Source organism: Ambystoma mexicanum, chromosome 5q (genome assembly GCF_040938575.1).
Source record: "Ambystoma mexicanum isolate Mex_15411 chromosome 5q, UKY_AmexF1_1, whole genome shotgun sequence".
Taxonomy (NCBI): Eukaryota; Metazoa; Chordata; class Amphibia; order Caudata; family Ambystomatidae; genus Ambystoma; species Ambystoma mexicanum.
In genome coordinates this window covers 464,178,888-464,193,385 of record NC_090933.1, presented here as the reverse complement: position 1 = coordinate 464,193,385, position 14,498 = coordinate 464,178,888, and positions in this window count along the sequence as shown.

Sequence of the window (14,498 nt, the reverse complement as noted above, 5' to 3'; positions counted from 1 at the left end):
AGGTTACCCCTCGCACCCAGGTCGGGCATGGCCTTATGTAGGAAAATGTTGAATTCATTGCCGGAGTTGAGGTAATCGAAGGGAGTCCGGGTCCATGTGTACTGCTGGCCCCCAAAGGTAAAAGCCAGTGTGTATTGGTCCTCCCTACTGACAGGCACAGTCCAGTATCCATTGGTCAGGTCTATTGCAGTGAATACCTGTGACCCCTGGATCTGGGCCAGCCCTTGGTCAATGTAGGGCAGAGGCCATCGGGAAGTATGGACCCGATTGTTGAGCTCCCTAAGGTCGGCGCAGAGTCTCCACTGGCCGTTTGGCTTACATATTCCCAGCACCGGATTATTGAAGGTGCTGTGGACTGGACGGATTATTCCCCGGGACTCAAGGTTCTTAATTATTTCAGTAAGGGGCTCCATGGATTCGAGAGGCAAGCGATATTGCTTCACAAACACTGGAGTCATTCCAGGGTCCATGGGAATTGTTGTGGTGTGGATGTCGGTGCGACCACAGTCACATGAGTCTACCGCAAAGAGATCTTGGAAATCAAAGAAAACTTGTTTCAACTTTTGCTTCTGTTCCAGAGTCACACAGGCATCAGCTAGGTTGACTCTCTCTTCCACCATCTGCCTGAAGCCTGGAAAGACTTCTGGTTTGGCTATCTCAGTGGCCTCCTCCAGCTGGGTGGAGAAGTCCCTGGTCAGAGTGCTGATTTGGACTGGAGGCCTCAGGTGGGAAAGGCAACCCTCATGGACCTGGAAAATCACCTCATCCCTCCTGAAGTCACAAGTCACATCTTCCTTACCATAGGGGCAGGAAGTGTACACCAGGAAGTTCCCCCCATGCCAGGTAAAAATCCTGTCTGGTGTTGTATTGTCATCACTGTCACTGTCAAAACAGTCCTTGGGGATTGGTCCTAACAGTTCATTTCCTAAATCGATGGAAAAATGTTGGTCATCAACCGCCATTCCAATAATGGTGCCTGCGGCTAGAGTAATACTCTTTAAGTCGCTGTTATCCACCTCTATTGGAATGGTGTCATGTTCTATGTTGACTAATGGTGTTGGGTTTACCCCCAACCCTTGCTGTTGGAGAGAAGCATTTAGATGTATATAAGCATCAGGGTTTTGCAATTTTTGTCCTCTTTAACTTTCACTTCCAGAGAGAATTGTCGGGTCCTTTCTGGGATGTGACTTCCTCTTTGATCTGAATTTCAACTGCATAAGGTAACAATTGAGCTGACCTAAATGCTTTTTCTGGATCATCAAAGCCCATGGGATTATCCGCTAATTGGGACCAAGCTTTGAAGTGTATTAGGTCCAAACTAAGGGCAAAGCGATTGAGAATGTCACTGCCTAAGTAAAAGGCGGCAGTGACGTCTCGCACGACCCAACAATAATGAACTATGCTCTTGTTGCCAATGGAGATTTTGAGCATACACCTGCTTGGCAGGAGATGTTTGGAATTAGGTGCTTCCAGGTCCATTTCCCATTTGTCTATCAGTTTGAATGTGGGAAGGCTGGATCTTTTGGGAGTTGGCGGAACATGGCTTCGCTGATGAAGCTCTTACCGTTGTTCACACACACTCGAGCGAGAACAGAGTCCTTCCCATCATTTAACTGAACAGGGATGAACAACTGCTCTCCAATTTTCTGAATATCAGCCAGGCTCTGAGCTGATTTCATATCTTTCTGGACTATAGGAGTGGGAGTTTCTGATTGTGGATTAGTAAAGAATTTCAGGGTATTTCCTTCCAGTGCGGAATACCACCTTAAACTGGAAGAAAGGTTGATTTTCAGAAATAGAGATGACCCCCCATCACCAGTCTGTTGTCCTACTGCTATTACTGTCACGTCTGGAATCTGGTTGTTCTGGAAGTGAAATTCTAGTTGGTCAGATTTTTGTTCAACCATGTGGCAGGTGCCGTTTAAACTAACATGGTTGACACTCTGTTTTAATTTTATTGGTCGGCTAGTCTGGGTCCAGAGGACCTTGTTTACACAATCTATTAGGAGTGACAACCTTCTCAGGAGGTCATTCCCTAATAAACAAGGGGTGCCCTCTGGAGTCACTACTATGACCGGGTGTTTCAACTTGTGTCGCCCAATTTTAATGTCCAAGTCTGCAGTCCCCTCAACGGGAATTTCCTTCCCGTCAAAGTTCTGCAGTTGTCCAGGAAGAGAGGTGAGAGGAATACGGTAATTCTCCCCCCTTCTAGCATTTAGTTCCTCAAAGGCCCTTTTGGACAGAAGGGTAGCTTGGGATCCAGTGTCCACCAGTGCCAAAATTGTACCCTGCCCCTGAACTTGTACCGGGGCATAGTATCTTCCCTCCTTCTCCTCAAGGGGGCACAGATAATGCACATTTTTGAACAACTGGTGGGCGAACTTTCTGGTTTTGGACATTGCTAGCGAAGAGATTTGGGCAGAATTCTGTGGAGAACCTTGGGAATCTGAAAGAAAAAGTTGGCAACTGGAGATCAGAGACATTGTGGGTTCCCCTGGTTCTGGGCCGCCACCCCCTTTTTGGAGGCAGTCACCAGGATGGGTTTGAACCAGGGGATTTTGGTATTGTCGGTTCTGGGATGAGATGATGGGCGGCGGTAGCTCAGTCTCCATATCTCCCCAGTCTCAATTGGCCTCCCTTGGGACCCATTTTTCCTTGGGAGGAGTTCCCCCATCTCTGAAGGAGAAGATCCTTTTCCCAGGATCCTCTGAGAATCCCTCTCCCTCAAAATGGAAGATCTGTACCTCCTCCACAAAGTGGGTCTGTTTGGGTCCTTTGTTTCTCCTACCCCCCCTCTGCTCCTTGGGAGGCAGGCTTTCAGGGGTAGGAGATTTTGTTTCCAGTTCCTGGTTTTCCAGGGGCTGTTTACAAGTTGGGAAGGAAGCTTCCTCCAAGGCTTTACACCCCCCTTCCCCTTGTGCCTCCTCCCTGGGAACAGGTGGGTTATCGGGGTGCTGCCCCCGTCATTGTTCTGGAGCACCAGGTCCAGAGTTTGGGGCATTCGGCTTTGGCATGCTCATCTGAGGGTTCTGTTGAGCCCTCAGTATGTGACCCAGATCCCGTGCCATATTTTGGACCTGGCGCTCTAACTGGGAAACCCGCTCAGGCTGATACGGGGCTCTATTTTCTCCCCTGGGCTGATCCCGGGAAGGGTAGCTCTCCCTTCTCTGGTAGTACCCCTGGTTGGGAAGATTTTGGTACCCCTCCACCCTTGGCCTCCCCTCTCCCGGATTAGGTTGTCTGGGCTCAGGGAATTGGGGAAAGAAGGATGGATGATTTTGGGGCTGGAAGTTGGGTGGATACCTGGGGAAAAAGTTCTGCCCAGGGTTTGGAGAATTCTGCCCCCCTGTGGGAAGTTAGGAGGGAAGTTCCCCGGGTTGGGTGCCTGGTTGGATCCCCCCCCTTGGGCTGGAGGAGTCCACACATAACCCAGGATTGGGCTGTTTCCCTTGTAGCGAGGACTTACATAGTCAGGAGAGCGAGGGACCCCATTTGTGGGACTACCTCCTTGACTCCCTGTCTGTGACTGGCCCGAGGGATTTCTGGGCTTAGGATTATTAGGTGTAGGTAGGTTTTTAGGCCCCCCCATCTCCAAGTCTAAAACGGGGGCAACCTTTACCTCTGCCACCTTGGCAGCAGCAGGGGTGCTGTTGGTTTTGGGGTTTTTGGGCGCATTATTTTTATTTTCTATGGGCTTCTGCACCTCATCGATCCGGGTAGCCTGTTCAATGACCCAGTCTAAACATCTTTTCTCATGAAAATCTCTCACGAGCTGGGTCATTATATATTTAGGGAGAGCATGTAAAAAATGTATTGACAAACTCTCTGCTGTCTGTGTGCACTCTTCTGGTGGTCTGCGCAAAAGCACGTTTCAGTTCTTGCACAAACTCTTGTGGGGCCTGATCCTCCCCACATTGCAAATTGTAGGCTGCCTTGCGAGCCTCTTGGGGATTTCTGTGCACAGAAAAATGTTTCAAGATGGCCGCCCTATAGGTGGACCACCTTTAATGATTTTGGTCCTCCAGCCCCGCAAAGAAACTGAAGTATTCAGGGGAGAATGTCCACTTTACATATTGAATACAGCTTTGGCTGTCCTTCAAATGAAAAGTCTCCATCATTTGCTCATAGAGCTCCAAGTGCTCCCAAACGGAATACTTGGCGTTCTTATGATAAGGCGTGATGACACTCCTGATTGCCTTAATCTGTTTCAATGGGTCCTTAAGCAAGACCCTTTTTGCCTTATTGGCCTTTTTGGTTCGGGTAACCCTGGTCCATTCATCCTCTGACTCAGGGGCACTGCTCCCAGAGGTTCCTGTCTGATCTTCCAGGTTTTCCCGGATTCTGCGTGCCTGGGAATGGCTGGCAGAATGTGGGGACCTGGTCTCCTGTGTCCTGCGCCGTTCAGAGGAGTCTTCAGAATCCTCTTTGCTGCCAGGATTTGATGGGTACCCCCCCCCCACGGACCTAACTGTGCAGAAGTTTTCAGGATGCCCTTAATGGGCCTATTCTCCTGGGGTTCCCCACTAAATTGTACTGTTCTTGGGTGCCCATACCCGGATGCCCGCCCATCCATTCCTGGGAAGTACTGGCCCCATGCTTCTGGCTGGATAGTAATCTGCCATCCCTGTGGCCCGGTGCTCATGTGCGCCAGGGGACATGGGGGTGGCAGAGTCCAGGGACTGAGGGAGATAAAGGCCTCTGGTACTAGGGCTCCTGAGGTTATGCTCAGGAGTTTCCCTTTCCCAGCGAACCTGGTCTCTATCCGCCCCTGCTCCCTGTTGCAATGCAAGAGCCTGTGCCTTTGGTTCCTCAGTTAAGGCCTTACTAGACTCTATCAGTCTCTCCTGCATCGCTACCTGTTGTTGGAGCCTATCATTGTGCCGGCAGAGAGCCTCATTCTCTCTCTGCGTTTCCTGATTGGTCCTGGAGCACTGGTCCAGTCTTTGCTGCAGGAGGGTTACCTCCTGAGTCCCATCCCTACTGGCCTGCTCCTGTCTTGCCAGAGCCTCCTCCACCCTCCTGGTGTGCTCTAGCAAGTCCTGGTGTTCTTTTTGGAGGTCACCCAGTCCCTGGTGGGCCAGGTGATTGTCTTCCATTTTTCTTTTTAAGTGGCAGACTTCCTGGCCTAAGGTGTCCCTTTCCTGACTAAGAGTCTGCATCTGTGCCGTCAGGTCGTCCCTTTGCCTTTGGAAGGCACCAGCTTTCTGGCGCTCCTGATCAAACTCTGCCTGGGTATCCAGGTCTTTCAGGATCAGTTTATTGCTCTCCTCTTTCTCTCTGTCTAGTTGGATTTGCAGGGTGGCTACCTGCTCTGTGCATGCCCTGTTGAAATTGATCTGTTGCTCCAGCTTTTTCTGGCTCAGCCTTTTCTGGTCAGCCTTTTCCTGTTGCAGTATATCCATGTCCTCTTTTATTTTAATGATATACTGCCTACTATCATTTTCTGCCTCCTGGCTCCTCTGCAGCCTCTGCTCAGAAGAGACCAGGTCAGATTGGACCTTTTCTAACGCCATCTGTTGCCTATTTGCCAGTTCGTGGCCTTCAGCACATCTGTCTTGCATGGCTCCCATATATAGATACAAATATGCCGCTATCCTAACCATCTTGTCTTGTTCATCCTTAGCTTTAGGAGCATGTATAGTTCACTCAGGGCCACATGTAAGGGACCCTGATCTCTCCATGTATCTGACCCTGTTTCAGTGACCTGTTGCGTGATGGCCTGCAACCAGACCGTTTGGTCCTGGTGAGTCCACTCACCTTTCACAAATAACTTATGTAAGAAGTGCTCTCTGGCTATTTTCATGGTTACTAAGGTCGTCATTCTAGAGATTGGTCTCTGTCCTGACATACAGAAATTAGTATTTTATTTTTGCAAAACAGACCTTTTCCTTGGAGTGTCCCTTTTGAGGAGTGCTTTACAGCGAAATGCAGCGTGGTGATCTGACTGGATGTATGTATCCCGTCAGTTAGCACACTGTATTAAGCTGCACAAGTGATAGATCTAACCCAGACGTCCGGCTCGAGCCCCCAGTTTGTAAGAAGATCCAATTAAATACTACAGCTAAGTCAATGCCTAATCTGGGGTACGGAATGGAAACCCTTATTGATATATCTTTATGTCCAGTTCATGAAATCTGGACGACTACCCCTATATAACACCCCTCTCTTAGAATTCCCCTGGCCCCACTGAGCCAAGAAGTAGTTCTGTTTTGCAAGTTTAAAAGGTTTATTTGAGAAAAATGAAACAATATATATATATCACACTTTAATGATCAATTAATAATTAATATCACACTTAAAACATGAGCAGTGATCAACAGTGAATAATGTCCTACTAGTAAACTGATTTGGTTACCCAGGAGTAGTATAAGGATGAGGTAGCACACTTGTGAATAGGAACAGAAGAATAAGGTGTTAGAGAATGCCTTATATAAGTTCAGATGGATGCAATGTTGAATGAAAATGCAGAACAGAAAATACTCAATATGATTTCAACAAAACAATGTAATCACTTTTCTCTGGCAATCCACTCCCCCCCGTTATGCAATGTAAGGAAATGAAGAGTAGCACACAGTTCTCAGACATGCAATCAAATGTAATTCAGTTCACCCCAGCAAGCTTAGACTACTGATAGAAGTTGAAACACAGGCCCAAAATGCTTTTATATGTGCTGGCAATGAAGTGAGGAATATGCTGAAAATGGTTTTAATTCCCTTTAGGAGGTTCAGGGTGAGTGAAAGATACTTTGGATGAGCTCAGGCTCCCTTTAACAATGCTCTAGGAGTAACTAGCAGGTTAAACGATTTTTTTGGCAAAGGAAAGCAAGGAAGCTGCTGTTTTCACAAGTGGCTGGATTTTTAACCAAATCACGAATCGCAGCAAAATTCACGAATGCGTGAATCGCGATTACGGCAAAAGTATAAGAAGTCGGTTCTAGGTTTGTTGAAAAGCTAATATTCTAAGCCTTCAGAGGAAAGTTAAACCAAGTTTCTAGCCCAAACGGTTCCAGAGATATGAATGATTTTGTAAAGGTCGTTTTTCGAATTTAAAGTAACTCACATTGACAGCTGACAGCTTTTAAAAATGATGGGTGACAGCTATGCGGCTGCAGAATTGACAAGTGACAGTTAGGAGGCAGTTCTACTTAGATTAAATAGATTGAATTATATCACTGGACACTAAGAGATTTGGTTTCACACCGTCCTAGCTGTACTCACAATGTATTTGGAAGGTCTAGGTCTCACGGTTCGGGTCAAGTCGGCTTCGGTTCTGGTTTCGCCCCGGACGGTCTCTGCGCACAGCGTCTGGTCTCTGCTCTGCTGGTCTGGTCTGACACTGCTCCTGGCCCGGCTCCTGGATCTCTGGGTACAGCGTCTGTGCACAGCTCCTGGATATTTCTGCACAGCTTTCTCTGGACACAGCGCTGATCTGCACGGCTCCTGGATACTGCTACCGCTGTTAGGTTTGCTGGATGCTGAGGCCTGCTGAGAAGAGTTCTCAGTTTGTGGTTTTAGGGTCTTGCTTTGAGTACTGAATCAAGTTCTTTGGAGTTTTAAAGTCTAAGTGTTGGATCTGGTATCTTCTGGATGTTGTGTGGTCCGTCAGAGCGCATTGCAGCAACTGGATTTGAATGTCTCTACCTGTCCCAGCAGTCTCTTTTTATGTGTTTTGAAAATGGGTGTGTGCCTGGGCCTAGCTAAGCCTGCCCCTCTCTACTTGTCATTGGCCCAATTCTCCCCTCTCCCATGATTGGGGGAAGGAAATGTGAGTCAGAGTGATGCTGTAGGTTTTATGGGTCAGAGGATCCTCCCCTGGTCAGTTTGCCCACAAATCTATATTTGATTCAAATACATATTGCACAGATACACAGTTGTTTAAAATTACATGCAGCCATCAGATATCACATGAGGTATACTCTGTTCAAACTCTGCTCTTCCTGGGGGCTTGCATCCAGAAATGGCAACATTTTGTGCTTTTTAGTGGGTTTTGCAACATCGGATTCTTCTCCAGATTTATACACATGTACACCCCCCTCCCACACATATCTCAGTAACCTTCCAGGTCGCTAGCTTAAACACAGAGTATGTGGTGTCAATAAATAGCGGGGTTTTGCCCCAGAACATCACACAAATTCCCAACGCGTCTTAAAACGTGCACAGAAAAATCACAAGAATTATAGTATCATTTAAATAATTTTGACAAGTCCGCACTGTGAGTTATACATCTTTCTTAGAATCATATTCTGGCCAACAGGGGTGTGTCTTTTCAGGTCACATGGTGTAGAAACCAGTTTATCCAGTTTCTGCCAAGCTCAGAGACCCTGCCCCTCCTAGCTTCTGCCAAGAGGAGGCTATTTTACGGCCCCCCCAATAAACCATCTGCCTGAGTCAAGGAAGGGCTTTGTTCAAAAGGAAGCCATTTATGATCCCCCCAATAAACCATCTGCCTGGGCCCAGGACAGGCCTTTGTTCAACTCCCTGTAGCTGCTCCACCCCTAATCTAATCAGAGAGGTGACAACTCCTTTTGGCAAGGGGAAGAGTAGCTGAGCAGGTTTTAACTCCTGTGGGGGTAGATGTCAGGCAGAATTCAGTTTCATTAAGCCAGGTTTCAGCTAAATGTCACTTTTTGTCCCCCAGTTTAAGTCTATTACGATTTTTACATACACATTAAATAATTACTTCCTTCAAGTCATTTCAGAGTATAGTTTTACATTGTATCCACCTCTTAGCAAGTCTTTCCTTGGACTGGTTTTGTTTCATTTGTTCAGTTTTACACAAAAGTCTGTTGGTTTTAAAACGCTGGCTTTCTGATAGTGGTGAGTACTGGTAATGCAACCATTTTTGGGTTTTAAGAAAATGAATTCCCCACAGTTCTAGGCTGCTTTTGGCAATCAGCATTGCCATTCCCAATGGTTTCAGGCTACTGTGTGTGTAGCCCAATGGTGGTTTTAGGCAGTGCCCTCCCGTGCTCACAACCTAGGCAAAAATGGGTGGCAGCCTATTCTTCATGCATTTCCCTGTGCATTTTCTGGGAAGTTCTGGCCATCATGATGTTTTCCATGCCAGTACTGCACAGTTTTCCTATTCTGTCGTACATGTGAGCTTTTTGGCCATCTTGGATTTTCTAAGCCCACAGCACCAAACGTTGCAGCATGATAGCTCAAACGTGGGTCAGGACACCCAACAAAGCCCCCCACGCGACTGCACTTTGAATTTGAATCGATGGGGAGTCGGGTGCACAGAAGGTGATGACCCACGCACTGGTATGTCCGCATAATCTTCTTCCAATTCTGCAAATGGCACAGTTCAGCATCTTTTCCTCCATCCGGTACTGATCGATCGGTTCTCCTCGCCGGTCCTGATGGGAATATTGGGCGGTACCCCGGGCCCCTTGGGTCTCTGCTCCCGGTCTCCGGATCGTCCTCCTTGGCCAGTCTCCAGGTTTTCTTTCTACTAGGATGACAAAGGAAGAGCGGCAATACCTATTCATGGACATTTCTCCCCCACCATTGATATAGTGGAGTGGCATATATATTTTAGAACTCAACAGATATGAACATGCACATTTTTTTAAATTAAGAGACAGGAACACATAAACTTGAGAAACACAGAATTTGATAGGCTATATGTAGTATCTTTTAGGGTTGGAATTGAATTACTCTGGAGCGGTACCCTCTGGGATTACCGAGGACTCCTCCAGTTGCTGCAAAGTGTGCCTGGGATGGCAATACTTCAACTGGTTTATGTGGACCCACTTGTCTTCCCCCTCTGCCAAACCGCCTTTGGGGATGCGGATCTTGTAGGCCACAGGGGAGATCTTGTCTATAATCTCAAAGGGTCCCTTCCATGTAGGCAAACATTTTCGCTGTTTGGCCTGGTTCCTTTGGAAATTGTATAGATAGGCCCGATCACCCACCTTATATTCCTTTCGGGTAGTTTTTAAATCATAGTGGGTCTTCATGCTCTCGGCTGATCTTTCTAGATTCCGCTGAGCATAGGCAAAAGCATGCTGAAGGTGTTTCCTTAAATTCTCCACATACTCATGAGTTGTGGAGGCATTTATCAACGTTTGCTCTTGGGTTCTGTAGAGCAAATGCTGGGGAAGCACCATCTTGCGTCCAGTCATCAACTCAAATGGTGACATTTTGGTTGCAGATGAAGGGGTAGATCTGATGGCCATTAGGACCAGAGGTAATCAGATATCCCAACTTGGCCCAGAATCTGCCACAAACTTTTTTAAGATGCTCACAATTGTCCGGTTGTAGCGTTCCACTGCTCCAGAAGAAGCTGGCCTGTAAGCAATGTGTAGCTTTCTCTTGACCCCCAGTATCTCCCACATCTTTGTCATCACTTCACTGGTGAAGTGGCTACCTCTGTCTGACTCAATCCTTTGAGGTAGACCAAAACGGGAAAAGATGTGGTTAATCATCAAGGCAGCTGCCGTTTCTGCCTTGAAGTTGGGGGATGGGAGACATTCCACCCACTTGGTAAACAAGCATGTCACAGTCAACATGTACTTATTCCCCCTAGTGGAGCGAATCACGGGGCCAACAAAGTCGATTTGTAAATCTGACCATGGGAGTGTCATTCCCCTCTTTTGGAGAGGTGCCCGGTGTGTGAGGGATGTTGGCTGAAATTGTGCACACACAAGACAACCCTTCAAATATTGGTTGAGGTCCGGGCCCATGTGTGGCCAGTAGGCAACCTCTCTTAAGATCTCAAGTGTTGTATGAAACCCCCTATGACCGGCGGTAGCCGCATCATGGGCGTGACTTAAAATCAGGCTTTGGAAGGAGGTAGGAACCACCCACTGATCATGGCCAGCTTGGGATTTCCTTACCAGCAAACCGTCTTGGATCCGGAACATTTTTGGACATTTCATCAACACTCTAAGGTCCTCTTTCCCGGTGTAATCGGTATCCGTCAGGGGAAAGTTCTCAGGGTCCTCAATGTGTTGGTAAAATTTACCAATTATTGGATCCCCCTTCTGAGCGGTAATCAAATCAGCATCAGGGGTCTCCTTACTCCATTGTGCAATTGAAAGATCATTGTGAGCATTTGTCTGGGACCTAGTGATAGCAGTGACCTGGATTTCCCCCAACAGGGACTCAATCTCAATTAGATCCCCTTGGATGGCCCCGGTTTAGGCCAGCTGATCAGCTAAGTCATTTCCAGTATTGTCTGGTCCCTCTACTTTGGAATGACCCTTGATCTTTTTCCAATAGATGGTCATCTCATTCGAGGTGACCAGATCATCAATGTTTTGGATCAACTTCCCATGTTTCAAGGGTTTGTTGTTAGCACATAACATGCCTCTGGTTTTCCAATTAACCAGGTGCTCCACGAACCCGTTCCGTACATAATCAGAATCTGTGATTATGACCAGTTCGTGGAGTTGATGTTGGACAGCAGTGAGGATGGCTTGATGCACAGCCATCAATTCTGCCACCTGACTACTTCGGGGACCAATTTTGTATCCAGCGGAGGGTTCTGGGGACTCATTCACCCATGCATTCCCTACGCCGGCCACCAGTTCTTTCTCCCCGTCGTTGTCAACATGGTAGAAGCATCCATCCACATAGACAGTGGGCATTCCCTCACACTTGTCTTCTTCAAAGACTTTGTGTGGGGAATTAAGGTATGCCTCCATGTTGTCCTTGATTTTTAGACTTTCGTCCTCGAGACAGTTTTCTCTGGCACAATCAGGCAAGTCAGCCAGAACTTGCGCGAGGGGACTCTTCTTGTTTTGGCCATATCAGACCTCCACAGGAAAGCCTTGCATTGACAGAATCCAGGAAGTAATTCGGGAACTACTCACATTTCCGGACCGGATTCTGTCACTTTGGAGATATTGCAGAGGCTGGTGTGGAGTCTCCACTCTGATGTGTTCCCCATGGATGAACGGGCGGTAATTCTTCAATGCCCACACCGTTGCCAGGAGTGCCTTCTCACAGTCGTTGAATTTTTCCTCCACAGAGTATAAAGTTTTGCTCGCATAGGAGATTACTTTATTGACCTTGTCATGCTTTTGGTATAATACTGCTGTCAAGCACGTATTAGAGAACCCTGTCTCCAGGAAGAACTCCTTGTTTCTGACAGGGTAAGCTAGGCAGGGCACTTGTGAGAGGCTTCTTTTGAGTTGGCTTACTGCCTCGGCTTGTTCTGGACCCCATTCCCACTTGACCCCCCCTTCAGGAGATGAATCAGGGGTCTGGTGATCTCTGCGTAGCCCTCAATGAACTTTCTGCTGTAATTAGTCAGTCCAAGGAGGCTCCTTAGTTCCCGCAGAGTTGTGGGGTCTTTCAGTTTCTGAAGTGCTTCCACTTTCTTTTTCTGGGGACAGAGACCCTGAGGAGTAACCTCATGCCCCAAGAAATGTACACGGGTTCTACACCACTGTGCTTTCTGAAAGGAAAGTTTTGCTCCGGCGGCCCTCAACTGGGTCAGAACATAACAGATCTCCGCTATGTGTTCCTCCACAGATGAACTTTTGATGAGGACATCATCTACATAAGCCAGGTTACCCCTCGCACCCAGGTCGGGCATGGCCTTATGTAGGAAAATGTTGAATTCATTGCCGGAGTTGAGGTATCCGAAGGGAGTCCGGGTCCATGTGTACTGATGGCCCCCAAAGGTAAAAGCCAGTTTGTATTGGTCCTCCCTACTGACAGGCACAGTCCAGTATCCATTGGTAAGGTCTATTGCAGTGAATACCTGTGACCCCTGGATCTGGGCCAGCCCTTGGTCAATGTAGGGCAGAGGCCATCGGGAAGTATGGACCCGTTTTTTGAGCTCCCTAAGGTCGGCGCAGAGTCTCCACTGGCCGTTTGGCTTCAATATTCCCAGCACCGGATTATTGAAGGTGCTGTGGACTGGACGGATTATTCCCCGGGACTCAAGGTTCTTAATTATTTCAGTAAGGGACTCCATGGATGCGAGAGGCAAGCGATATTGCTTCACAAACACTGGAGTCATTCCAGGGTCCGTGGGAATTGTTGTGGTGTGGATGTCGGTGCGACCACAGTCATATGAGTCTACCGCAAAGAGATCTTGGAAATCAAAGAAAACTTGTTTCAACTTTTGCCTCTGTTCCAGAGTCACACAGGCATCAGCTAGGTTGACTCTCTCTTCCACCATCTGCCTGAAGCCTGGAAAGACTTCTGGTTTGGCTATCTCAGCGGCCTCCTCCAGCTGGGTGGAGAAGTCCCTGGTCAGAGTGCTGATTTGGACTGGAGGCCTCAGGTGGGAAAGGCAACCCTCATGGACCTGGAAAATCACCTCATCCCTCCTGAAGTCACAAGTCACATCTTCCTTACCATAGGGGCATCAAGTGTACACCAGGAAGTTCCCCCCATGCCGGGTAAAAATCCTGTCTGGTGTTGTATTGTCATCACTGTCACTGTCAAAACAGTCCTTGGGGATTGGTCCTAACAGTTCATTTCCTAAATCGATGGAACAATGTCGGTCATCAACCGCCATTCCAATAATGGTGCCTGTGGCTAGAGTAATACTCTTTAAGTCACTGTTATCCACCTCTATTGGAATGGTGTCATGTTCTATGTTGACTAATGGTGTTGGGTTTACCCCCAACCCTTGCTGTTGGAGAGAAGCATTTAGATGTATATAAGCATCAGGGTTTTGCAATTTTTGTCCTCTTTTAACTTTCACTTCCAGGGAGAATTGTTGGGTCCTTTCTGGGATGGTGACTTCCTCTTTGATCTGAATTTCAACTGCATAAGGTAGCAATTGAGCTGACCTAAATGCTTTTTCTGGATCATCAAAGCCCATGGGATTATCTGCTAATTGGGACCAAGCTTTGAAGTTTATTAGGTCCAAACTAAGGGCAAAGCGATTGAGAATGTCACTGCCTAAGTAAAAGGCGGCAGTGACCTCTCGCACGACCCAACAATTATAGACTATGCTCTTGTTGCCAATGGAGATTTTGAGCATACACCTGCTTGGCAGGAGATGTTTGGAATTAGGTGCTTCCAGGTCCATTTCCCATTTGTCTATCAGTTTGAATGTGGGAAGGCTGGATCTTTGGGAGTTGGCGGAACATGGCTTCGCTGATGAAGCTCTTACCGTTGTTCACACACACTCGAGCGAGAACAGAGTCCTTCCCATCATTTAAATGAACAGGGATGAACAACTGCTCTCCAATTTGCTGAATATCAGCCAGGTTCTGAGCTGATTTCACATCTTTCTGGACTATAGGAGTGGGAGTTTCTGATTGTGGATTAGTAAAGAATTTCAGGGTATTTCCTTCCAGTGCGGAATACCACCTTAAACTGGAAGGAAGGTTGATTTTCAGAAATAGAGAGGACCCCCCATCACCAGTCTGTTGTCCTACTGCTATTACTGTCACGTCTAGAATCTGGTTGTTCTGGAAGTGAAATTCTACTTGGTCAGATTTTTGTTCAACCATGTGGCAGGTGCCGTTTAAACTAACATGGTTGACACTCTATTAGGGGTGACAAACTTCTCAGGAGGTCATTCCC